Below are 22121 nucleotides of genomic sequence, written 5' to 3'. Positions count from 1 at the left end.
AGGGCAGAAGGGGACAAAGCACCCGCAGCCTGTACAATTTTAATGGTGCTGGTATCTGCTGTCTCTGTAGGTAGCAGAGAATGTTACAAGTAATCCTTCACTTCCCCAAGCACGCTAGAAAGGTAGATGTTCTTAAGAGAAACTCCAGATTTCAGGTGGGTTTGAAATTGCATTATAAGCTGGTCCTGCTAAATCCATGTTGCCTGTAAGCCACAGCTTTGAAATGAAACACATTTCACAAATTGGACTTGCCCAGCATTTCTTTCAGGGAAGCAGCTGTCCTATTTCCTCTAATGAGGTAATAAGCCTAGGCCTTCAGGGGATCTGATTGGAGAGGTTTGCCCACACAGACTGAACGCTTCAGAGCCATGTGACGACCCCTCCCCCCGCAATTACGCAGCTTCTTTGCCTTGGTGGGGAGGGATCTTTGGCTAATTCTGTTCTATTTATGTGGAGGAAAAGAAACAGGTAGATTGGGTATATGGGATGTTGACTTCCAAGAGCAGAACCAAACTGCTAGGAACCATTTTAGAATTTGTAGGAATGACTTACTGAAATACTTGTTTCTGACTACGCAGAGCAAATTTTAGAATGGAATGGGCTCATTGCTTCTGTCCCTTGGAGTGGGGAAGGAATTCCACGCAGAGAGATTCTGAAAAGAGTCAGCACAAGGAAGGATGAAGAGAGAAATGGCTCTGAATGCAATTTGACTTTCCTTGGAGTCCTGACTTCTTTCAGAATAAGTGCTCAGGATAAAGGGGGACCTGAGGAAGCACAAGGCATGGCCCTATTTAGCAATTTGGTCATGGCTGATGCTGGAGACAAATGCATACGATATCCTGCAAATTGCAAGTGGCTGCTGCCTCTTCTCATGTGCACCCCCACCCCCTCAGTTCATAGATAACCCAGGGCAGAAGGTCCTTTGGGACTATTCTTGCCAGGGAGCTTATCTTTGGTCAACAAGATGGCAAAAACAATTTGCACAATATGATAATAATAGCATTCAATTAGTAAGGGCTGACCTTGCACCAGATAAAGATCTAGGGCTTTAAAAAGGGGGCATACCTCCATTAGTGTGTCCCCTTATCATATGAGGCAGGAATCTTGGTTTCATTTTCAATATGAACACGTGGAGGCTGAGGGAGGATAACTGCCTGGTCCAGGAGCAAACAGCGAGGAAGTGTCAGTGCCGTGGTTCAAACTTAGGTCAGCCTCACTCCAGAGCTTGTGCTTAAAGCCACTGCCTTCCAAGAGGAAAATAAAAATGGAGAAGTGCTATATAATATTTGTACAGTGTAGTGGTTTCAATCCCAGGGAAAATATTTCTCAATGATTCTAATTCTTCCCTTCCTCTTCCCTACCACGACCCATTGAGAATTACTGATATTACACTTATAAAGCTGGGAAGGGCTTTTATGTACATTTTCTCATTCACAAATTGGGACTTTTCCACCTTTCTGTACAGGACAGCTTTTTTTTTTTTTTTGGCCTTTAATGATGGAGTAGGTTCTAAAATACAAGGTAAATCATCAGGGAGCATAATTAGAGTAAGGATGCCAGGTAAAATCCAAGGTACCAGTTATATTTGAATCAGGTAAATGACAAATAATTTTTAAAATTATAAGTATGCACTAAATATTGCATGGGACATACTTATACTAAAATATTATTCATTGTGTTTTGAAATTCAAATTTAACTAGGCATCCTCTGTTTTTATTTTCTATATCTGGCAACCCTAAATTAAATTAGAGAGGTCTACGTACAAAAATGAAACTTGGGTTTGCTGTTTTACATCATTTCCACAGAGGTTAAGGGAAAACTCATGTGAGATGGGTAAAAGAAATTTTGGGGAAAATTGCAGTAAATACTATAGTCTTTTCATACAATCTTGCTAAGCAGTGTTTTCATTCATTGATATTTTATGTAGTATGGTGATGATTAGAAGCATAACAAGGATAGTTTTGTCTTTATAAATAGTTCAGTTGAAGCTCTCCCCAAGGTAAGATACTCAATGAAATCCTAGCTTCAATATTTTCATGTTTTTACTTTCTGTCTGAACGTACTGCAGGGCCTTTGAGGTCTTCTGGAAAAAAGTCTTTCCATCAGCAGGACCATGAACTAGCTCAACTGAGATCAGAATTTCTGCTTTTGAAAGCTGGCACTGGGAGAGCTAAGGTTGCCCCTTTATCCACTGAATCTGAGTGCTTGACAGGACACAGTGAGTTCTATGGCTACTTCCCTAACAGTTCCGACTCTGGTTTACGAAAGCTGCTGCTTTTTTTCTTAATGAAATGAAACCATTAAGGTTTTAGGGATGCCTGATTTTCTGGGTGAAAGAGCTTCTTTGATAATATTTAGCAGGACTCACGGTGGCAGTGATGGCGGCCTTGGTGATGGTGGTGGCAGTATGTGTATGTGTGTATGCAGGGCAGAGGGAATAAGGAGTGTATTTCCTGTGTAGAGTGATTTTGATAGAAAAAACTGCTTGGCCCTAGGAACTTACTTGAAGAATATTTTAGAAATGTATCTGTTTGTCAAGTGCTGCATATTTTAAGCAACGAGTCAACCTGCAAAGCTGCATTGCAGCAGCATTTATTAAAGAAAAAAAAAGAGGTGCACATGGTATAGTAGTGAAATATTAGTGGGACTTTGTGAAATGAAAGAAAAAAGAAAAGCTTTATTTTCTGACAGTATTTATAGGTTTTAAGGCCTTGATTCCTATTGCTTTCTGAGGTGCTTTCTCCCTGATTGATGAAGTGTCCCAGATTTGGTTACTTTTCCCCACACGTTAATTTCGGATGTTTTTCACTGGGTGAATATGGATTGATAACATACAGGAAAGTAGAAACACACAGGAGAATTTTAATATATAACGAAAAGGATTCTGCTGTAAGCGATCTGTGAGCTCTGTCCTCTCACCGACTCTCTTTTATTTAACAACTCCCAGTCTATTAAGACTTTGCTTCACTCAATGATTTCATGTTAATCATCTTTTGTTTTATAGTCTTTTATTTTCCTGCAGAAATCAATATCCCATCAACTTCACCGACCATCTACTCTGTGATCTATGAGACAGTGTTAGTCCAGGGCTGAATTTATACCACAGCAATTTGCTTTAAATGTTACCAGCTCTTTATCCAAAACATTTCTTCCAGTTCATTCTCATAATTTTACGACAACTCGCAATCTGCTTCCTCTCTTTTAGGGAACAGAGAGTGACAAGTAAAATGTAAAATGCCTATATAGAGGCTATAGAAGTTGGGCTTGAAATCGCAAAAGTTAAATCCATGAAATGATGTTGAGCTACGGGAGAAGTGCTGGCTCTGTTTTCATACTGTGCGATGACTACAACACAAACGATAAATTCATTTTCACCTTGCTGGCAAAACTGGATTGTTTCAGTGAGACTATATTTTAAAGCAGTTTTAGATCCTTCTGGTATATTCAGATTGCCTCAATTCCAGCAAAATTAATCAATTTTGGTGCCCGGTAGATGTATCATAGTGATGGTCTCAGATCCTTTCCTCTTCGGTGGCTGCTCTCACCTTGCCGGGTGGCAGTCGTTCTGTAGATCATTTGTATAAATCCAAGTTGCACAACACCGGGGGCTCTCAGTTCTTTGCACAGATCAATTTAGAAATTAAAAGTGCATTATCTTCAAAATACATTATCCAGATTGTGATGCCAGCATTTTTAATAAAACAAATGATTAGGTTACCTCACTTAATCTTATCGCCAAATGTTAATTGTTTGCTCTCACTGAGAAATGGGCAATGAATTATTTCTTGATGCCTGTTGAGACATTTCATCTCATAAAAAGATATTACTGGTAATGATGACACCTTGTATTTTTCAATAGTTATTGTATTTGTTTTAAAAGATAGTATTTTGTCCTTAAATGCAATAATTTCCTTTCAACATGAAAAGAGGTCTAATTCCCAGTCCGCATGAGGCAAATGTTCAGCAGCTTTGATTGATTGGATGTGGATGGAAAATAGTACAGTCAGCCCTCCTTTCTGTGGATTTCCATCCGTGGTATGTTGAGTCTGCACTTGTGAAACCCGCGGATATGGAGGGCCGACTGTATTTTAATTTGTTCCAAAATGTCTTTTTCCATTCTGAGTATATAATAGAGTGAAAGTGCAAACTCAGTATGTGTGTAAATTCATTTTCTTGCTGAAATTGCTTAGTCTTGGTCCTTTAAGGGAATGATCAAACAGCTAATTTTAGAGGTCAGAATCTAAGAAGGCTTTTGGTTTCAGCTTTGTTTTTTGTAAAATGGAAATAATAATTCCTGCTCTAATGTCCTCTTAGGGCCACGTGAGGAAAATGTGACAATGCTTTTTTTTTTTCTTTTTTTGAGACAGAATCTCCCTCTGTTGCCCAGGCTAGAGTGCGGTGTTGTCATCCTAGCTCACAGCAACCTCAGATTCCTGGGCTCAAGTGATCCTCTTGTCTCAGCCTCCCGAGTAGGTGGGTGTCAGCTGCCGGGTAGCGGTTGTGCAGAGTGCCAGCTGGTGCCCTGAGACGGTGTGACCTTTCCTCCTCTCTCTGCGTGTGCTTGCTGCTCTTCCTGTCCAAAGGCAGGACAGAGATTCTCCTCCGCTGGAATCCAAGCTGGCCTCGGGACTGCTTTGAGGCTAGAATATGGAGGAGGTGGCATTTTGGAGCATCTAATCCCCGGCCTTAAATCCCTTCTGCTTCCTTCCTCTTGGAATGCTTGCTCTTGAGACCTTCACTCTTAGAAACCTGTCCCCATATTGTGAGAAGGCCAAGCCGCGTGGAGAAGTGGTGTGGAAGAAAGTCAAAGTGCACCATTAGGTACCCGAGGGGAGCTCACGGCTGACGGCCAGCACCAAGGCCAGCCATATGAGTGAAGCACTTTGGATGTTCCAGCACCGTGGACCCCAGATGACTGCACCCCCTAATGCAGGAGCAGAGGAAGCACCAAATTGAACCCAACAACGTGCAGAATCGTAGAGGGTGCTGTAGCATTTCCATTCCCTGAGGGCCCTTGTGGACTGGGCGTGGGTGTTAGGGTGAATCTTGCTGGAAATCATGTCGCCAGATAGGTATTCTGCATAGCTACAGTTTACCTGCTGCGGTGAGCTCGTGAGCTTGCATCTCCACTTCCTCCTTCACTGTAGTAAAGTAGATTTTTTCACTTTCAGTGGATGACAGGGAGTGTGCCGTGCTGTGACAGCCCAGGGAGAGATGGTGCCAGGGAGGCTCTGGTGAGTAAGGTTACAAGATTAGAACGTTGTCCCTTAAAGAGAGGCACCTCCTCAGTTTCTCCGAGGATGAGTTTCTCAGGGGCTGTGAAAGTGACAGCGGGTGAATGCTGACTTTTGTTTGAAAAAGTCTCGTGAGGTTTTGTCACAGAGTTGAAAAGGAACCTTGATCATTATTTAAGCAAAAATATTGTGTTTTCATGTTCTAATCCATGTGACAAAAAAAATGCAAGCTTTGTCCAAGAGCTATTTGCATGTTTGTGCTTTATGTTAGTTTTACATTTTATATGTTTATGTTATGTTTTAGCTTTTTTGACATTATATTTTAGCTTTTTTGAAAGCCAGTTTATTAATCTTCTATCTTACAGGCAGTGACCAGAGGGTAGCCCTTAAGAAATTTGGAGTAGGCTTTACCTAGTATAATTTCAGATTGCAAAAAATCCCTCCTCAAAAAAATCACCACCTATTTCTTGTTCCCTGAAATTCTGTCATAAGAGTTTCACTGCAGTTCTTTAAAGTGTTTATCCCTGCTCAGACACAAGATTTAGAACAGTAAGATACATTCTTTATTTAAATATTAAACTCAAATTTTTATCTTCTCTCTCGAAAATACATACTTATAGGTATATCTGTAAAGACACCAGGCACCTGAATGGAAGAAAAAAAGGTTTACCAAAAATCTGAAAAATGTTTTAAGCTCCTAAAACAAAACTGTAAAACTTTATAGATTTGGGAAGAGAAGGTTATTTTAACTTACCTGCTAATCCAGAGAAAACAACAGCCCTCCCACGGCCCAGAAAAAGAACACTACGTATTGTGTTTACACTGACAACTACTGTCTTTCTATGAAGAAAGAAATTCTGTCCTATTTTGACAATTAGTCTGAAATATCTGCGAATTTAAATTACCCAAATTTGAAAGAGAATGATATGAAAGTGTTTTTATAATCTCACTCTTTGTGTATAATTTTAGTTAAGGAAAATATTCCTCCACATTTTTAAACTGACAAAAATTTTGCAGTTTTTGTAGTTTTGATTAGCTTTGTTTTCTGATCAAACGAGGATTATGATTTTGTATGTAAATCTATGTTTTGGTTTTTAAATGTTTTAATTTCCCCCTTATGTTTAATTTTTTTTGTTTCTTGTTAAAGATTATTTAAAAGCATCATGAAATTTATCTTGTTTATTCTTGGGCCAATCTAATTATTTTCAGAAAGGTTGTACCTTTCTGAAAGTGAGCAAATTGTACAATACATGTAAGGGAAAGAAAGAAATTTTTAAAAGCTTTGATTTGAAAATAGTTTCACATTTACAGAATGTTACTGAAATAAGAATAAGATATAGGACACTCATATACCTTTTACTCAGATTAATCTACTTTTAGCATTTTGTTCCATTTTCTTTCTCATTTGCTTTTCTCTTTTTTGCCCTCTCTTTGTGTGTGTATGTGTTTTAAATTGTTTTTTTCTCTTTCTTTTTCTTTTCTTTGTTCTGTACCATTTGAGAGTAAACTGTATTCATCATGGCCCTGAAAACTTCAGTATATATTTCTGAAGAATAAGGATATTCTCTTAAATACAATATAGTTATCAACTTTGGTATGTTTAATGTTGTTACATAATTTTACCTAACAACCATTAATATTCCAATTTTGTCAACTGACCCAATAATGTCCTTTCTAGTTCTCTTTCCTCACTAGTACACGATCCAGTCTAGTACATGATCCAAACTGGAAACAGGATTTCATGTCTTTTTATTCTCCTGAAACATTTCTATAGCCTATTTTTGCCTTTTATGACATTGACATTTTGAAGTCCCTTTTTAAAAAAGAGAACGTCCCTCATTTTGTGCTTATCTGGTGGCTGCTTATGTCTGGATTCAGGTTATGCATTCCTGGCCAGAAGTGATGTGTGTGCTTCTCTAGAGGCAGGTGACGTTTACCTGCTCCTTGATGTGGATGTTAATTTCCATCACCTGATCAAAGTGTCCTCCAATTTACCCCACATATTTTTTTCCTTTTGCCACTAATAAACTACAATATTCTGCATGTGAAAATCTCTCCCTATATTTGGCGTCTGTTGATGACTCACACCTGAACTACAGTTTACTATGGTGCCTGGGAAATGGCCATTGTCTTCACGTTTACCAGGTGACACTTAGCATTCTGCTATAAGCAAGATTCCTCTTTCCTCCCCACTGACTTGCTTATCTATTGATTATTGGTTTGGGCTCATTAACTCTATATTTTAAATGGTCTATAATTCATCACTGTCCTTAATTATTTTGGTTTTCACATTATCTAAGATCAGGCCCATGGGAATACCTTTTACCTGCCTCTTGTGTCTTGTGTGATGAGCCCCCATCATTTTTTTTTTTGAGCACTTTGCACTTCTGTTACTTTCTGGCATAATAAGATAATCCAGGCTCATTTTGCATCTATTCTATCCTAGGCCTGATATCAGCCATTATTTGAAGGAACCTTGTTTCTTTTAGTGGAGAATAGTATTAGAGACAAAGACCTAGGCACTAGGTATGCTAGCAGGGTAATTTTTGGTGGGGTTAAACTGGATTTAGAATACCTTTCACTCCAAGTTTTATGTAAGAGCTGCAGCCAAAACGACGTCCATTTACTTTTACAAAACACAAATGGCTAATTTTCTGCCTTATACCAAGATTATCCATAAATTCAGGGGACCGTCTGAATCAAAATGAGGTAGATATTTTTAGAAATCATCATGATAATTAAACCCCCAAATCTGCTCTTGAGAATAAGTTTTCATTTTTTTCACTTTTCAGTATATTATTATTACCATTTCTGGTGAAAAAATGTAACATAATTAAGGATTACTAACAAATTTTGTATATTATTTTAAGAACATCTCAGTGCCAAGAAGGCTGACTAGAGACGTTGCTTGTTGAGTTTTCCTGGCTGGAAGGTAGAATATTGGACTGAGGACAATAGAGAGCACTTTCAGCTCAGGTGTGGATCACAGGGAGAGAGAACAGAGACATTTGGGGGCCCTACTGAGAAAAACTGCCGTGCTGAGAAAGAAGACAGCAGCCTGGATCAAACTCAGAGAGGCTCGGAGCCCAGTAAAAGGGTAGGGGGTTCCCCCCCACATAGGTACCTTCAGTAAATAGTGAGACACAAAACATATTGGAGGCTCTTCCACCCTCCCTGAGCCCAGGCATGGTGGCTAAATAGGAATAGTGGGGTAAACCAGTAAACCTCAGGAGTTCGGGTGTTCAAAAGGGTCACCCCATGGGAGAATGCCATGAGAGACTGGAGTGCCGGTTTTCCTATATGTAGACACTTCCTCCTTTGCACCTCCTCCAATCAGGGCATCAGAGAAAATAATTTTAGCTCAGGTGGCTGGTAGCCATGGCTCCTCCACCCCATTGCAACCATGAGGGTACTTTGAATTGAGAAGCTCCTGAACAGCTGATTTTATATGGCGGGTATAAGTTCTTGGCAGAGCCTACCACTGAGAGCAGGGCCTCTGCAATTTGTGAGCTTCCTGCCCACCTGCATTTTGCAGTATTGCACACTGGTGGCTTACACAGGCAGGCTGGACCTGGTGCCCCCCAGACACAAGAGTGGTGCAGGAAGATGCAGGGGAGAGGTCTCAGTCCTGGACTTCGGTGGTGAGGGAGCCCTCACGAACATATACAATGACAGAGTGTGGAGGGGCACTGAGGAATGGGGATCTGTGGGCATGCCCATCCCTCACCTCTCCTGGAGAACTACCGTATTGGATAGGGGTGCACACCTGGTTCCCATGACAACTGAATGACTCGGGTGCATTGACTGAATGGGAGCAGTGACCCCCTCTCCCCACTCATTACAATAGGGAGTGCAGCTTGAGCCAAGTAACTCACAAGTGGCTGCTTCTCCCTGGTGGGAGCATGCACTGGTTGAGGGCCCTATGGATAGAGAGGCCTGCCTCTCTCCCCTAGGGGATTTGTGGTAGAAGAAGGATGCACAACTGGGGATCCCTCTACCTGCCAGTGTTCCGCAGAGACCCTGACTAAGGTCAGAGCAGAACTAAATGAAATCGATAACAAAAGAAGTATACAGAAAATTAATGAAACACAAAATTTGTTCTTTGAGAAGATAAACAAAATTGACAGGTGTCTCACTAGATTAACCAGAAACAGAAAAGAAAGGACCCTAATAAGCTCAGTCAGAAATGAAGAAGGAGATATTACAACTGATATTGTGGAAATACAAAATATCATCTTTGAATACTGTAAAAATATCTATGCACATAAACTTGAAAACATTGAGGAAATGGACAAATTCTTGGAAAAACACAACCTCCCTAGGCTCAATGAAGAAGAAATAGAACTCCTGAACAGACCAATATCAAGTAACGAAATTGAAGCAGCAATAAAAAAATCTTCCAACAAGAAAAAGTCCTGGACCAGATGGCTTCATAGCCAAATTTTACAGACCTACAAAGAACTAGTACCTATACTGTAGAAATTATTTCATAACATTGAAAAGGAAGAAATCCTCCCTAACTCATTCTATGAAGCCAGAATCACCTTGATACCAAATCTGGGAAAGAACACAACAAAAAAAGAAAACTACAGACCAAAATACCTTATGAGTATAGATGAAAAAATTCTCAATAAAATCCTATAAGACAAATTCAGCTGCACATCAAAAAAAAAAAAAAAAATCACCATGACTAAGTGGGCTTTATCCCAGAGATGTAAGGATGGTTCAATATATGGAAATCTATAAATGTGATTCACCACATAAATAGAAGCAAAAACAAAGACCATATGATTCTTTCAATAGATGCAGAAAAAGCATTTCACAAAATTCAGCACTGTTTTATGATAAGAAGTCTTAACAAAATAGGCATAGATGGAACATACCTCAAAATTATAAAAGCCATATACAGCAAACACACAGCCAACATCATACTGAATTGGGAAAAATTGAAATTATTCCCGCTTAGAACTGGAACTACAGAAGGTTGCCTACTGTTTACCACTTCTGTTCTACATAGTGCTGGAAGTTCTAGCCAGAGGAATCAGGCAAGAGAAGGAAATCAAAGGTATCCAAATGGGGAAAAGAGAAGTCAAACTATCACTCTTTGCTGACGATATGATCTTATATCTAGAAAACCCCAAAGATTCTGCCAAGAGACTCCTGGAATTGATAAATCAATTCAGCAAAGTCTCACGTTACAAAATCAATGTACACAAATTAGTAGCATTCCTATACACCAACAAGAGTGAAGCTGAGAATCAAATCAAAGACTCAGTATCTTTCACAATAGCAACAAAGAAAATAAAATACCTAGGAATATATTTAACCAAGGAGGCGAAAGACCTCTAAAGGGAGAACTACAAAACATCAAGGAAGGAAACAGCAGAGGATGTAAAAAGATGGAAAACCATACCATGTTCATGGATTGGCAAAATTAATATTATTAAAATATCTATACTACCCAAAGCGATTTACAGATTCAATGTAATCCCCATTTAAATACCAACATCGTTTTTTGCAGATGTAGAAAAAATAATTCTATGCTCATATGGAACCAGAAAAGGCCCCAAATAGCCAAAGCCACCTTAAACAAAAAGAACATATTTGAATGCATCACTTTGGAGACTTCAAGCTATATTATAAGGCTATAGTAACCAAAACAGCATGGTACTGGCACAAGAACAGAGACATAGACCAATGGATCAGAACAGAGAATCCAGTTGGAAAACCATCCTTATATTGCCATCTGATCTTTGACAAAGCAGACAAAAACATACACTGGGGAAAAGAATCCCTATTTAATAAATGGTGCCAGGAAAATTGGATAGCCCCATGTAGAAGACTGAAACAGGGTCCCCACCTCTCACCACTCACAAAAATTAATTCATGATGGGTAACAGACTTAAACCTAAGGCATGAAACTACAAGAATTCTGGAAGAAAATGTTGGAAAAACTCTTAGAGATATTGGCTTATGCAAAGAATTTTTCAAGAAGACCCCAAAGGCAATCACAGCAACAACAAAAATAAATAAGTGGAACCTGATTAAATTAAAAAGCGTCTGCACAGACAAGAAAACTATCAATAAAGCAAATAGACAACCTACAGAATGGGAGAAAATATTTGCATGCTATTCTTCTGATAAAGGGCTAATAACCAGAATCTACAAAGAACTCATGCTAAGCAACAAGAAAAAAATCAAACAACCCCATTAAAAACTTGTCAAAAGAAATGAGCAGGAACTTCTCAAAAGAGGATAGACTGATGGCCAATAAACATATGAAAAAGATATTGACATCTCTAATCATCAGGGAAATGCAAATCAAAACCACAATGAGATATCACTTATCTTCAGTGAGAATGGCTCTTATCAAAAAGTCCCTAAGGAACAGATGCTGGCATGGATGCAGAGAGAAAGGAACACTTATACATTGTTGGTGGGACTGCAAACTAGTACAACATCTATGGAAAATAGTGTGGAGATTCCTCAAAGAACTAAAAGTAGACCTACCATTTGATCCAGCAATCCCATTACTGGGTATTTACTCAAAGGAAAAAAAGCCATTTTATCAAAAAGACACTTGCACTCAAATGTTTGTTGTAGCACAATGCACAATTGCAAAGATGTGGAATCAATCCAAGTGCCCATCAATACATGAGTGGATTAATAAATGTGATAGGTGTATACCATGGAGTACTACTCAGCTGTAATGAAAATGGTCAATCAATACCTATTTTATTAACCTGGATGGAATTGGAGATCACTCTTTTAAGTGAAGTATTGCAGGAATGGAACAAACACCACATGTACTCACTATTAAATTAGAACTAATTGATCAACATTCATGTGCACATATGAAAGTAAGACTCAATGGAAATCAAGCAGGTGGAAGGGGCAGGAGAGGATGGGTAAATTTACACCTAACGGGTACAATGCACACTATCTGTGTGATGGGTACATTTATAACTTTGACTCAAACTGTACACAAGCAATTCATGTAACCAAAACATTTTTACCCCCTTAATATTCTAAAAAAAAGAACATAAAGTATATTACTGGGTGCAGATAAAATAATGACTACATTCTTAGTTGGTATTTTAGAAATTCTAAGGAGTTTGGCCATAAGTCCTGTAAAATATTATTTACTCATGTTTATGTAGTTTAGAAAATTCTGAGATTCAGAGCATTTGTAGTATAAAGATAAAAAAGAGAAGAAAACTATAAGGTCCTGACACTAATGGAAATTTAACGGTTCAAAATCAGAATGTAAAAACATCAGGACCATAAGAAATCAGAATTGAAATCAAATCAGTACTGAATGTATCACTGTAGGATGTTTCATGAAATTGGATATCAGTGATATTGGATGGAATACATAATACAATCTTTCATTTCTGAAAAGCCATTATACAAAGTGGCTGAGAGCAGCTGTGTGAGTATGTGTGTGTCTGCATAGGTGGGGAGTTGTGATAGAGGGAAGGAATTTTCCAGGGTCCTGTGTGTTTGTGTGTGGGGATGCAGTAGACTGCCACCTTCTCTTTCTGCCTATAATGTAGAGAATATTTAGAAATATATCACTATGCTTTTCTTTTTCTTTCAGAGGAATCCATTTACTTCAGCAAGCACTAGGATTGTTATAGAAGCAATGTTCTGCTTTTGATATCCAAAATAGGATTTCTGAGTCTACCACAAGCCAAAAAGCCAGTTTGGAGAAGTAGAAATGAGTTTTCTAAATTTCTTTAGCTTCCATTAACATATCTATGATCTGATTTGATCACAGAGTTTTTCTATAAGCCATGGGGTGGAGAGAACCAGAATATGACATTAGAGGGTTCCCTTCTCTGCTGCAGAGGAAGCAGAGAGCCCTAACCTCCCTGCCAGGTGTCACAGTGGGTAATGGGGAGAGGAGGGAGACAGGTGGCACCAGCATTATGGCTCCCCCATCTGGTCTGAAATCTCACAGAGAAGTCATTAACTATGTTGAGAGGAAAGACCAAGGCAGAGGGACTTTCCCCCTGCTTACTAATTTAATCTTTGCTAGGAAGACCAAAATACAGGGTGATCTGTTGATAACATGGGGCTGCTCTCACAGAGTAAAAATAGTCTTACTGGGCAGAGAGGATCCTGGGTTAGCCCTCTGGGTCCCCAAATGCCATGTGGAGGAAGTAGATAGACATTAGCTCTGTTGATAGCTGGGCCCTACTTTCAGGGGTCACCATACATGGTAAATGGGCAAGACCCTACTGCAAAGACTCTACTGCAAAGGCCTTAAACAGTCCTCCAGGAGACAGCTGCTGGCCATGGAAGAGACTTGGGGGTGAGGGGGATGGGAAAATTATCAACAGCCTCACCTCACCAGGCAATGACCAGGAAAAGAAAATAAATCACAACCTCACCAGGCACACCTTAGTATTAATAGAAACCACAACAAGGCACTAGGGAACATGGCGAGCTGGTGGCTCTACAGGGAAATTAGCAAGATTCAAAAGACCCATGTAGACCCAAAGCCCCTTTCTCACCTTGAATATGCCCCTCTCCATGGGCCACCACTGTGGATACCTGAGAAACTGAACATTTACCCAAAGAGACAGAGCCAGTTGCTAAGAGACTGTTTGAGGGCTGATAACTAGAATCTATATAGAACTCAGGAAAATCAGCAAGAAAAAAATCAAACAACCCTGTCCAAAAGTGGACAAAGGATATGAATAGATACTTTTCAAAAGAAGATAGACTAATGGCCAACAAACATATGAAAAAATGCTCAACATGTCTAATCATCAGGGAAATGCAAATCAAAACCAATCAAATGCAAATAAAATGCAAATCAAAACTAATCATCAGGGAAATGCAAATCAAAATGATATCAATGAGATATCACTTATCTCCAGCGAGAATGGCCTTTATCAAAAAGTCCCAAAACAATAAATGTTGACGTGGATGCTGAGAGATAGGAACGCTCATACATTGCTGGTGGGACTGCAAACTAGTACAACCTCTGTGGAAAGTAATATGGAGATACCTCAAAGAGATACAAGTAGAACTACCATTTGATCCAGCAATCCCATTACTGGGAATATACCCAAAAGAACAAAAGACATTCTATAAAAAAGACATCTGCACTTGAATGTTTATAGCAGCACAGTTCACAATTGCAAAGATGTGGAAACAACCCAAGTGCCCGTCAATACATGAGTGGATTAATAAAATGTGGTATAGGTGTACCATGGAGTACTATTCAGCTTTAGGAAACAATGGTGATATAGCACCTCTTGTATACTCCTGGATAGAGCTGGAACCCATTCTACTAAGTGAAGTATCACAAGAATGGAAAAACAAGCACCACATATACTCACATCAAATTGGTTTTAACTGATCAACACTTAAATGCACATACAGTAATAACACTCATTGGGTGTCTGGCAGATGGGGGGGATGGGTATATACACACCTAATGGGAGCGGTGTGCACCGTCTGAGGGATGGACACTCTTGAAGCTCTGACTCGGGTGGGGCAAAGGCAATATAGGTAACCTAAATATTTGTACCCCCGTAATATGCTGAAATAAAAAAAAAGAAAAAAATAAATACATGTAAATGGGTTCAAAATGAAAAAAAAAAAAAAAAAAGAGAGACTGTTTGAACCAGGAGAGGGTAAGACAGCATTAAATGGACAGTTGAAAGTGTTTTGCTCTGGCTCCCCCTAGTAACCTGGCACAGTGGAGGCTGGTGAGAAAGATTCAATTAGTCATAGGAAATGAGGATGCTACATTTTCTTTGTTTGAGTAAAAGCGTATATGACTTTTGATTCCATTACACACTCTGGCAGAGGGATGGCAGAGACGGTTCCAGAATCCTGGCAGGCAGTCTCTCTCCCTGGACAATCTCCCTCCCCCATGCTGATGGCTGTTCCTGCTAATTTTGCAAGCCTGAAAATTGGACTGTTATGCCTGTTGCCCATGCTGTGCTATGAGGCTCCGTGGAGAGACCCATGTATATATTTTAAGTTTTCCTGGGTAAGTTGTCCAGAGTATTCAGTTATGTGTGAAATAGACTTGGTCCCAAACCATTTGAACTCAGGAGAATTAACTATAATTGGTTCTGGGAGATAAAACATATCTCCCCAGGAGCTGGTGATTTTGAAAGGGTATTTTTTTTATTCTGGGCCAGATAGACATTAATCATCAAATAGGTGTACAGCATGGTGTCTTTATTTTTGACCACAGAATCCAGATGTAGGCTCTGGCTAGTGGGTCCAGGTTTCCGGTCCATCTCTCTGGGTTAATAATAATTACTAACATTTTGAAGGAGCTTTAAACTCTTCACAGAACCTTCTTGTGTATTTATCACATTAGGTGGTGGGGCTGCTACTGAATGATTTGAGTGGATCCAAACACCTTGCCAATGCGGTTTTGTCTCTTTCTAAGAATTCCTTCATTAGGTTTATTCAGTTACTCAAAGCTGTCTTAAAATAAGACAGAAAATGAATAAATAGACTTTTGGCCTTTTCTGTTCTGGAATATACAAGTTCTCTGTGTGTGGTTATAGAAGATAAACTTCAGCTGGTATTGGGAGGTATTTTTTCCTCTAACTTGACTGTCTAAGTCTGTTCTTTTCTGTGATATGAAAATGAGGGTAAATATTACTGTCCCAATTAAAGATATAAACAGACACAAGCACAGAAGAGGTTAAATGATATATATCTGAGGTCACTTTTCAAAAATGAGCAATTAAGACTCTGGGTCCAGTTCACTTTTTCAAATTCCTGGTAAGAATTTCTTTGAAAACCTTGTAATTCATAGGCATTTCTAAAAGGGCTGAATCCTAGGTGCTGGCTTATATTTCTAGAGGTGGCTAAAATTGGTAAGAGTTGGAAAGAGTCAAATTAATCAAATCTATTTTTAGAAGCATATTAGCATGCGGTTTTGCAAACTCCCATTTTCATTCCTATAAAAACCAGTGAGCGCTGTCATAAAAATACTGTCAAAATTTACTGCCTCTTCACGAGACCCAGGACTAAGCCACAGGGATACTGTGCACCCTGAACCTACTCATAGCTGCTGCCTCTGAAACTCTACTCTGTAATTTGGTAAGTGTTTTAAAAAATACAACTAAATGGCTACCACATGGTGGAAAATTAGCAATCTGGGACTGGAACTTCTATGTGGTATTAAATCCACATATGGAAAAAATTAAATATCATCCTCAATGCCCTCCATGTGTTCAGTTGTATTAAATGAAATGCTTATAAAGCCTGACATTATTTAAGTTTTATAAGGTTTGTCACATCTAGTAAAACTTATTACTGTTCTTTTGAAAAACTTCATACAGGTGCCTTCTGAGCTCACATCAGTCCAATGCCCCATAATATACATATAATTTGTTACTGGATATAGCACGAGACAGTCACCAGTACAATTCCAACCAGGATGACTTAATATAGCACAGAGTGCAGTAACTGGCAATAGGAAGTGCTGTGGTAGGTCAGTCCATAGTAATCTTCTTTTCCCTGGAAAGGTTTTTAAAGAATGTGCATGGTGCAGCATGTACCATAAATTGTTTTGACAAAATTTGAATCTTTAAAACCAATGGCTCCAAGTGTCTTGTATTTACCAAATTTAAACAGTAGAGCCAGGTGACCCTCACAGTCTGCATTTGTGAATGTGTCAAGGCTGCTGGATAAATACCATAATCATACTGATACCAAGGACAATAACAAGAATTTTCAGGATATTTATTACTCTAACTTGGTTTACTCTGACGTAGTAAGATATGAGCTAAGGGTCTAGTTGCTCCATTTGCCGGGGACTGACTAGTTAGTATATTAGATGCTTTAGAACCAACATGTTCCCAGGAACTTCGAATATCATCCCCCTCTCTGTTTCAACAAGTGTGGGTTTACAGCCCATTGGTGTCAGAACCCCCTGGAGGATTTGTTGAGCACAGGAGATCTGGTCTCCACTCTAGAACTACTGCATCTGCATGTTTATGAAACTCTTACTCAGTCTAAAGTTGAGACTCTCTGACGGTGCAAAGCCCTTTGGTTAGAGAGAAAAAATCAAGGCTGAGAAGTTGATCAAATGCCCCAACTATATACAGCTAGATTGTGCAGAGTATAACGATGCATTATGATTCAGTGATCACTGGGGTTTTTAAATGTGACCCACACAGAACTCAGTCTCTTGGTTTCCTGAGATAAGATGAGTAGCTAAGGTGTATTGACTAACCTACCGTGATGAGCAGTCTGTGTTAGAATGTGTCACTTCAATGCACTCATCCTCGAGTCTCAGTCTGGGAGAAAGTGAGCAGGGGACCTAAGTTTGCTAAGATTTGACACCCAGAGACCTCAAACTCACCAAACAATTTATGCAATGTCCTATCACTATCCACGTTTAGATCCCAGTCCTGGTGAGTTATTGCTGTTGTTTTTCTTTTCTTCTTTTTTAACCATGGGCCAAAAGAGTTTGTCCTGCTCATATTTGTAATAGATCAAACTACCAGACAGTTTAAAAGATGTACTTGGTTTCATGGAGAGCACGGCAAAATCTGCCAAACCCAGTTCTTCCATGTACAGAGCATGACTGAAGTCCATTTTACTGTCACATACTGTGAGGCAATGTCTGCTGGGCAAATGTTTCGGGTTCTGATGAAATGATCTTGCTTCAGAGGAAATACCTGGGCTAACATCCCACCTTGAGACAAGCCAGAAGGAGTGAATGACTATGTCTCAAGAAAAACAAATTTGGGGTTTCTAAGGAGAATTTTGAGTTTCACAGGCACAATTATTCCTATCACCACACATTGCCTCTGTTCTCAGTGGTGCTGTCATTGTGGCTTATGTTACAGTGTCTTTGGATCCCCAAGTCCAGATTTTCCCACGGAGCAGCAAACTGCTTAAGGTAGCTAGGAGATGATCAAAGCCTCAAAGAGCTGCTAAAAATGTTAAGTACCTATAAATGTCAATGTTTTTTCAAATAAGTGTTTTTTTCCTTTAGTTCCAAATTTTGTGATGTACATTGCCACTTGGGAGCTGGTATAATGATGTCTGATAAGACCACTCCTGCACTTACTTGTTCTGTTTCTCTATAGGGCTTCTCCACAAAGCAGTGGCAAAAGTCCATGTACAGTGTAGTTTCACTCCACAAGTGCCTCTTTTTTTGTTGTTGTCCATAATATTCTTTCCTTTTGGTCATCTGATGACGAGTAACTGTTAACTGCTCATGTCTCACTGCCTTAGAAGTTCCTGCAGAATCACCGCAGCTGGGAGGCAATCTTTTTTTTTCCCCCTCACAACAGTTCAGGCTGAGTTTTATAGTACAAAAATATTGTTCATCATTTTTTGCCACTACTGACAAAATATGAGTATTTACCCACCAGCAGCCAGGAGTCAACAGTTTCAAAAAGATCGGTAAAATTCACGATTCCTTTGTTTATTTTTATTTCGGGTTGAGAGTACAGATGGGTAGTTTTTGGATTTTGGAGCCAACTGCATTTTCTATTGAAATATGTTGTTCCAATTTCCATGAACAGGAGCATCGACCATCCAGGTTTGAATGTTAGAGTTGGTTTTTGGATTGCTTTGAGTTGATGAAGGGGATATTATGGGCATTTGGTCCAGTTGGATTGGGCTATGGCTTCTTTCTCTGCAGCAAGAATCCTGGCAGGATTGGGCCTTGGCTTGACTTACCATGAGAGCTGGGCACAGGGAGCTGTTGTACTAAGCTAAGCTGTGCCCTTAGCAGGACTGCCTTCTGTCTGGCTTGGGGCCCTACCAGAACTCTCCCTGCTATCTGGCTCCAGGGAGGGCTGAAGAGGGGAATATTGAAACCCCTGGTTCACAGCTCAAGTGAAATCTTCACGGCTATTGACAGTTTGTAACTCTGGCATGAAAGGAAAGTCAGAAAACACAGATTTGTTTCTCTACCAGCAATTGGAGAATACTAATTAGGAAAATAATAAAATAGTTCAGAAGTTATCTTAACTGAAGAGATTAGGATTGGTTATTTGTTGATTAATCAACAAAGTCATTTGATATGTAAAATGTAAGTGGGGTATGGGTGTGTATATCTATAAATATATGTGTATATTTATGTATATAAATACATGTTATACACAGATTGTCTGACCTTTGAAAGTGTACACATATATTTGTTTGCCAATCTTTTTTTTATTGACAAATAAAAAAATTGGACCTTACTCATCCTGCCCAAGTCTTACTGGGAGAGTAGACTGCAGCCTGACATACATTGTTTTTCTATATGTGAAAAAATAGAGACTTGACAGCCACATTAAAAAAAGATATTATTTGAAGAACAGAGCTAGGGTACAACATCTGGTTTTGGTAAAGTCTGGCCTTTGTGCCCAATTTTACAGCTAAGCTTACTGAGGTACCACAAGGCCATGACTTGTCTAGGGTCAGCTCATCGGTCAATAGCTCAGTTGCTATATGATCCCCAAACCCTCGTAACTTTCAGGCCTATATTTTAGCTATTGAGGCACGTGGCCTGCTATAGAATATGCCACAAAACATCCCAGATGTGCACTGACAGAAATCCTTCCATGACCCTGCTAACATCAAGTCCCCTCAGGACTTTCTGATTATTAAATGTTCTTGGCGACCTCTCCTATAAGTGTAAGTATATTAACCCAAATGTTATGAGGATTTCCCCACATGACAGTGTTATAAGATTTTCTTATGAGGTCACTTCCTAGGAAGGCAGGGATTTAAAAGCTGCCACAACAGGCAATGAAGCAAGCAACATGTGGCTTTGCTTTCAGTCTGTCATTTTAAGGAATGAAGAATTTATGTGGATACGATTTCTAAGATAGCTGATGTAGCTTTTCTGTTTGTTTATGGGCTTTGGTTTCACCTTGAAAACATCCTCTGTGAACATGAGAAGTGCACTTTGTCCCTGAATGGTATATTAACTTCTAACATTTCTGACTTCCAGTCATGGGGATTTCAAAACCAATTGCATATAGCAGCGAGGCTTTTCACTTTCAATGGTGCATTCAGGACGAGGCCAGCTTTTCCTATTTTCTATGCTATCTTCCACCCATTAACTATTATCAGCCCTGATAGAAACCATCCCTTCTCTTTGAAAAGAGAAAACCATGTGCTAAGTTGCTTCTTGCCTTTTAAAGATTCAGATCACTCAGGTAAACCATACTGAGACAGAATATGTTGATTTTTGGTGCACGTTTTCCCCCAAACCATCACTCAAACCAGTGTTTTATTTCCATTGAGGTCGACTGATGGCTTTTAGCGTGGACCCCAACAGTGTGACTCAATGCAAGGCGTTTCTTCAGAAATATTAATATCAGGGACCTTTACGGACATTCTTTTTTTTTTTTTTAACATAGCCCAAGTCATAGAAGCCTAATATTCTATTATTAAGTACATTTTTAAAAAAACTAATTTGTTAATTTTTTCAACAGAGTTTGTGAATGCGCTGGGTCATTTTTTTAAAAACAGATTCACTTCCTTCACATTTTCCAACTCTGCAGATCATCACCTGAAACAGATTTGATTGAATTTGTTTAAAAAAGGCCCACCTAAACCACACTCTGCCCTACATTTTTTGTTTTCCATATTTATTTGCTAAATCTGTGTAATTTGGTAGTTTGTCTTCCAGACCCACTGCCAGTCTTGTGTAGCCACTATTCAGCAGCAGCAGCCCACATGGCGCTCAGAGACAAGGGAGGTGGTGGGAGAAAGGCAGGAAACAGGGCAGCAGGATGGGATGGCGGTGGCTGCAGGACCTCAGAGGTCCACGTCCTTGCCTTTCCCCAACGTGGTTCTGAGAAAGCCAGGATGGTGCAGATGGGCCTCCATTTCCAGCTCTAACAAAGGATTTGTTACGGAAGCCTTACAAGCCAAAATGAGTTTGGGATAAAATCTACAAACTTGCTCTGTCACTGCTTCACTCTGGGGCTTACAAATGCTAAATGGAAGTCACATCTAAGGTTTTCATAGAAATAGTGTAAGAGGGAGTAATAGTCATTTTTATAGGAATTTCATCCCTCCTTTCCTTCCTGTATCCTTTCCTTAAGAGATACTGAGTATTGATTACAAGCAAGGCATAGAATCCAAGGGGAAACAATACATCAAGTATCTTCTTACATGTCACACAGTATAAATCTTTAAACTGTGAATATAAGTTAAACAGAGCAACTCAGTCATTATTCAGTGATAATTATATTTAATTAAGTAGTGCATCAAAATGTATAACATGAAGGTTTTGTCTCTATTATCTTTTGATAGTAATGATAAAACACTCAACTTAATCCTCAAAATGTGTTTATTGAATTAAATGATGGCCATGGAATTCAGAAGGACTTATTTGGAGAGCTTTAAAAGGAAAATATCACTTATGATTTTACTAATTACAGAAGTATTTGTTTATTGTAGAAAAATTGGAAAATTCTGGAAAACATGAGGAAGAAAATAAAAATCATGCATAATTCTATCACTTAAGAGATAGCCATCACTACTGATATTTTGGTATATTTACTCTGGCCTTTGTGTGCGTAGGGGGTGTGTGTGTATGTGTGTACACACAAGAAAAAGCTAGAAGAAATATAGTTTTTTATATATGATATAAAATACAGTTGAGATCACACACTATATATTGATTTTAAACATGTTTTTAAAATCTAATGTATCATGAGCATTTCCCTTTGTTAATAAAGTTTTATAAAACATATTTAATGGCTATAGAATATTGCATTATTTAGACATGTATAATTTAACTAATCCTTTATTTCTGGACATTAAGATTATTTTAAAATTTTAAGGAGTATAAAAAACTTCCAATTAAGTATGTTTATATACAAACCTTTGTGTATATTTCTAGAATAAAGTCCTAGAAGAAGAATTATCAGAGTTAC

This window comes from Propithecus coquereli, unplaced genomic scaffold, assembly GCF_000956105.1.
Source record: "Propithecus coquereli isolate 6110/MARCELLA unplaced genomic scaffold, Pcoq_1.0 Scaffold323, whole genome shotgun sequence".
In the NCBI taxonomy this organism is placed as follows: Eukaryota; Metazoa; Chordata; class Mammalia; order Primates; family Indriidae; genus Propithecus; species Propithecus coquereli.
Note: the sequence above shows the minus strand (reverse complement) of the source record.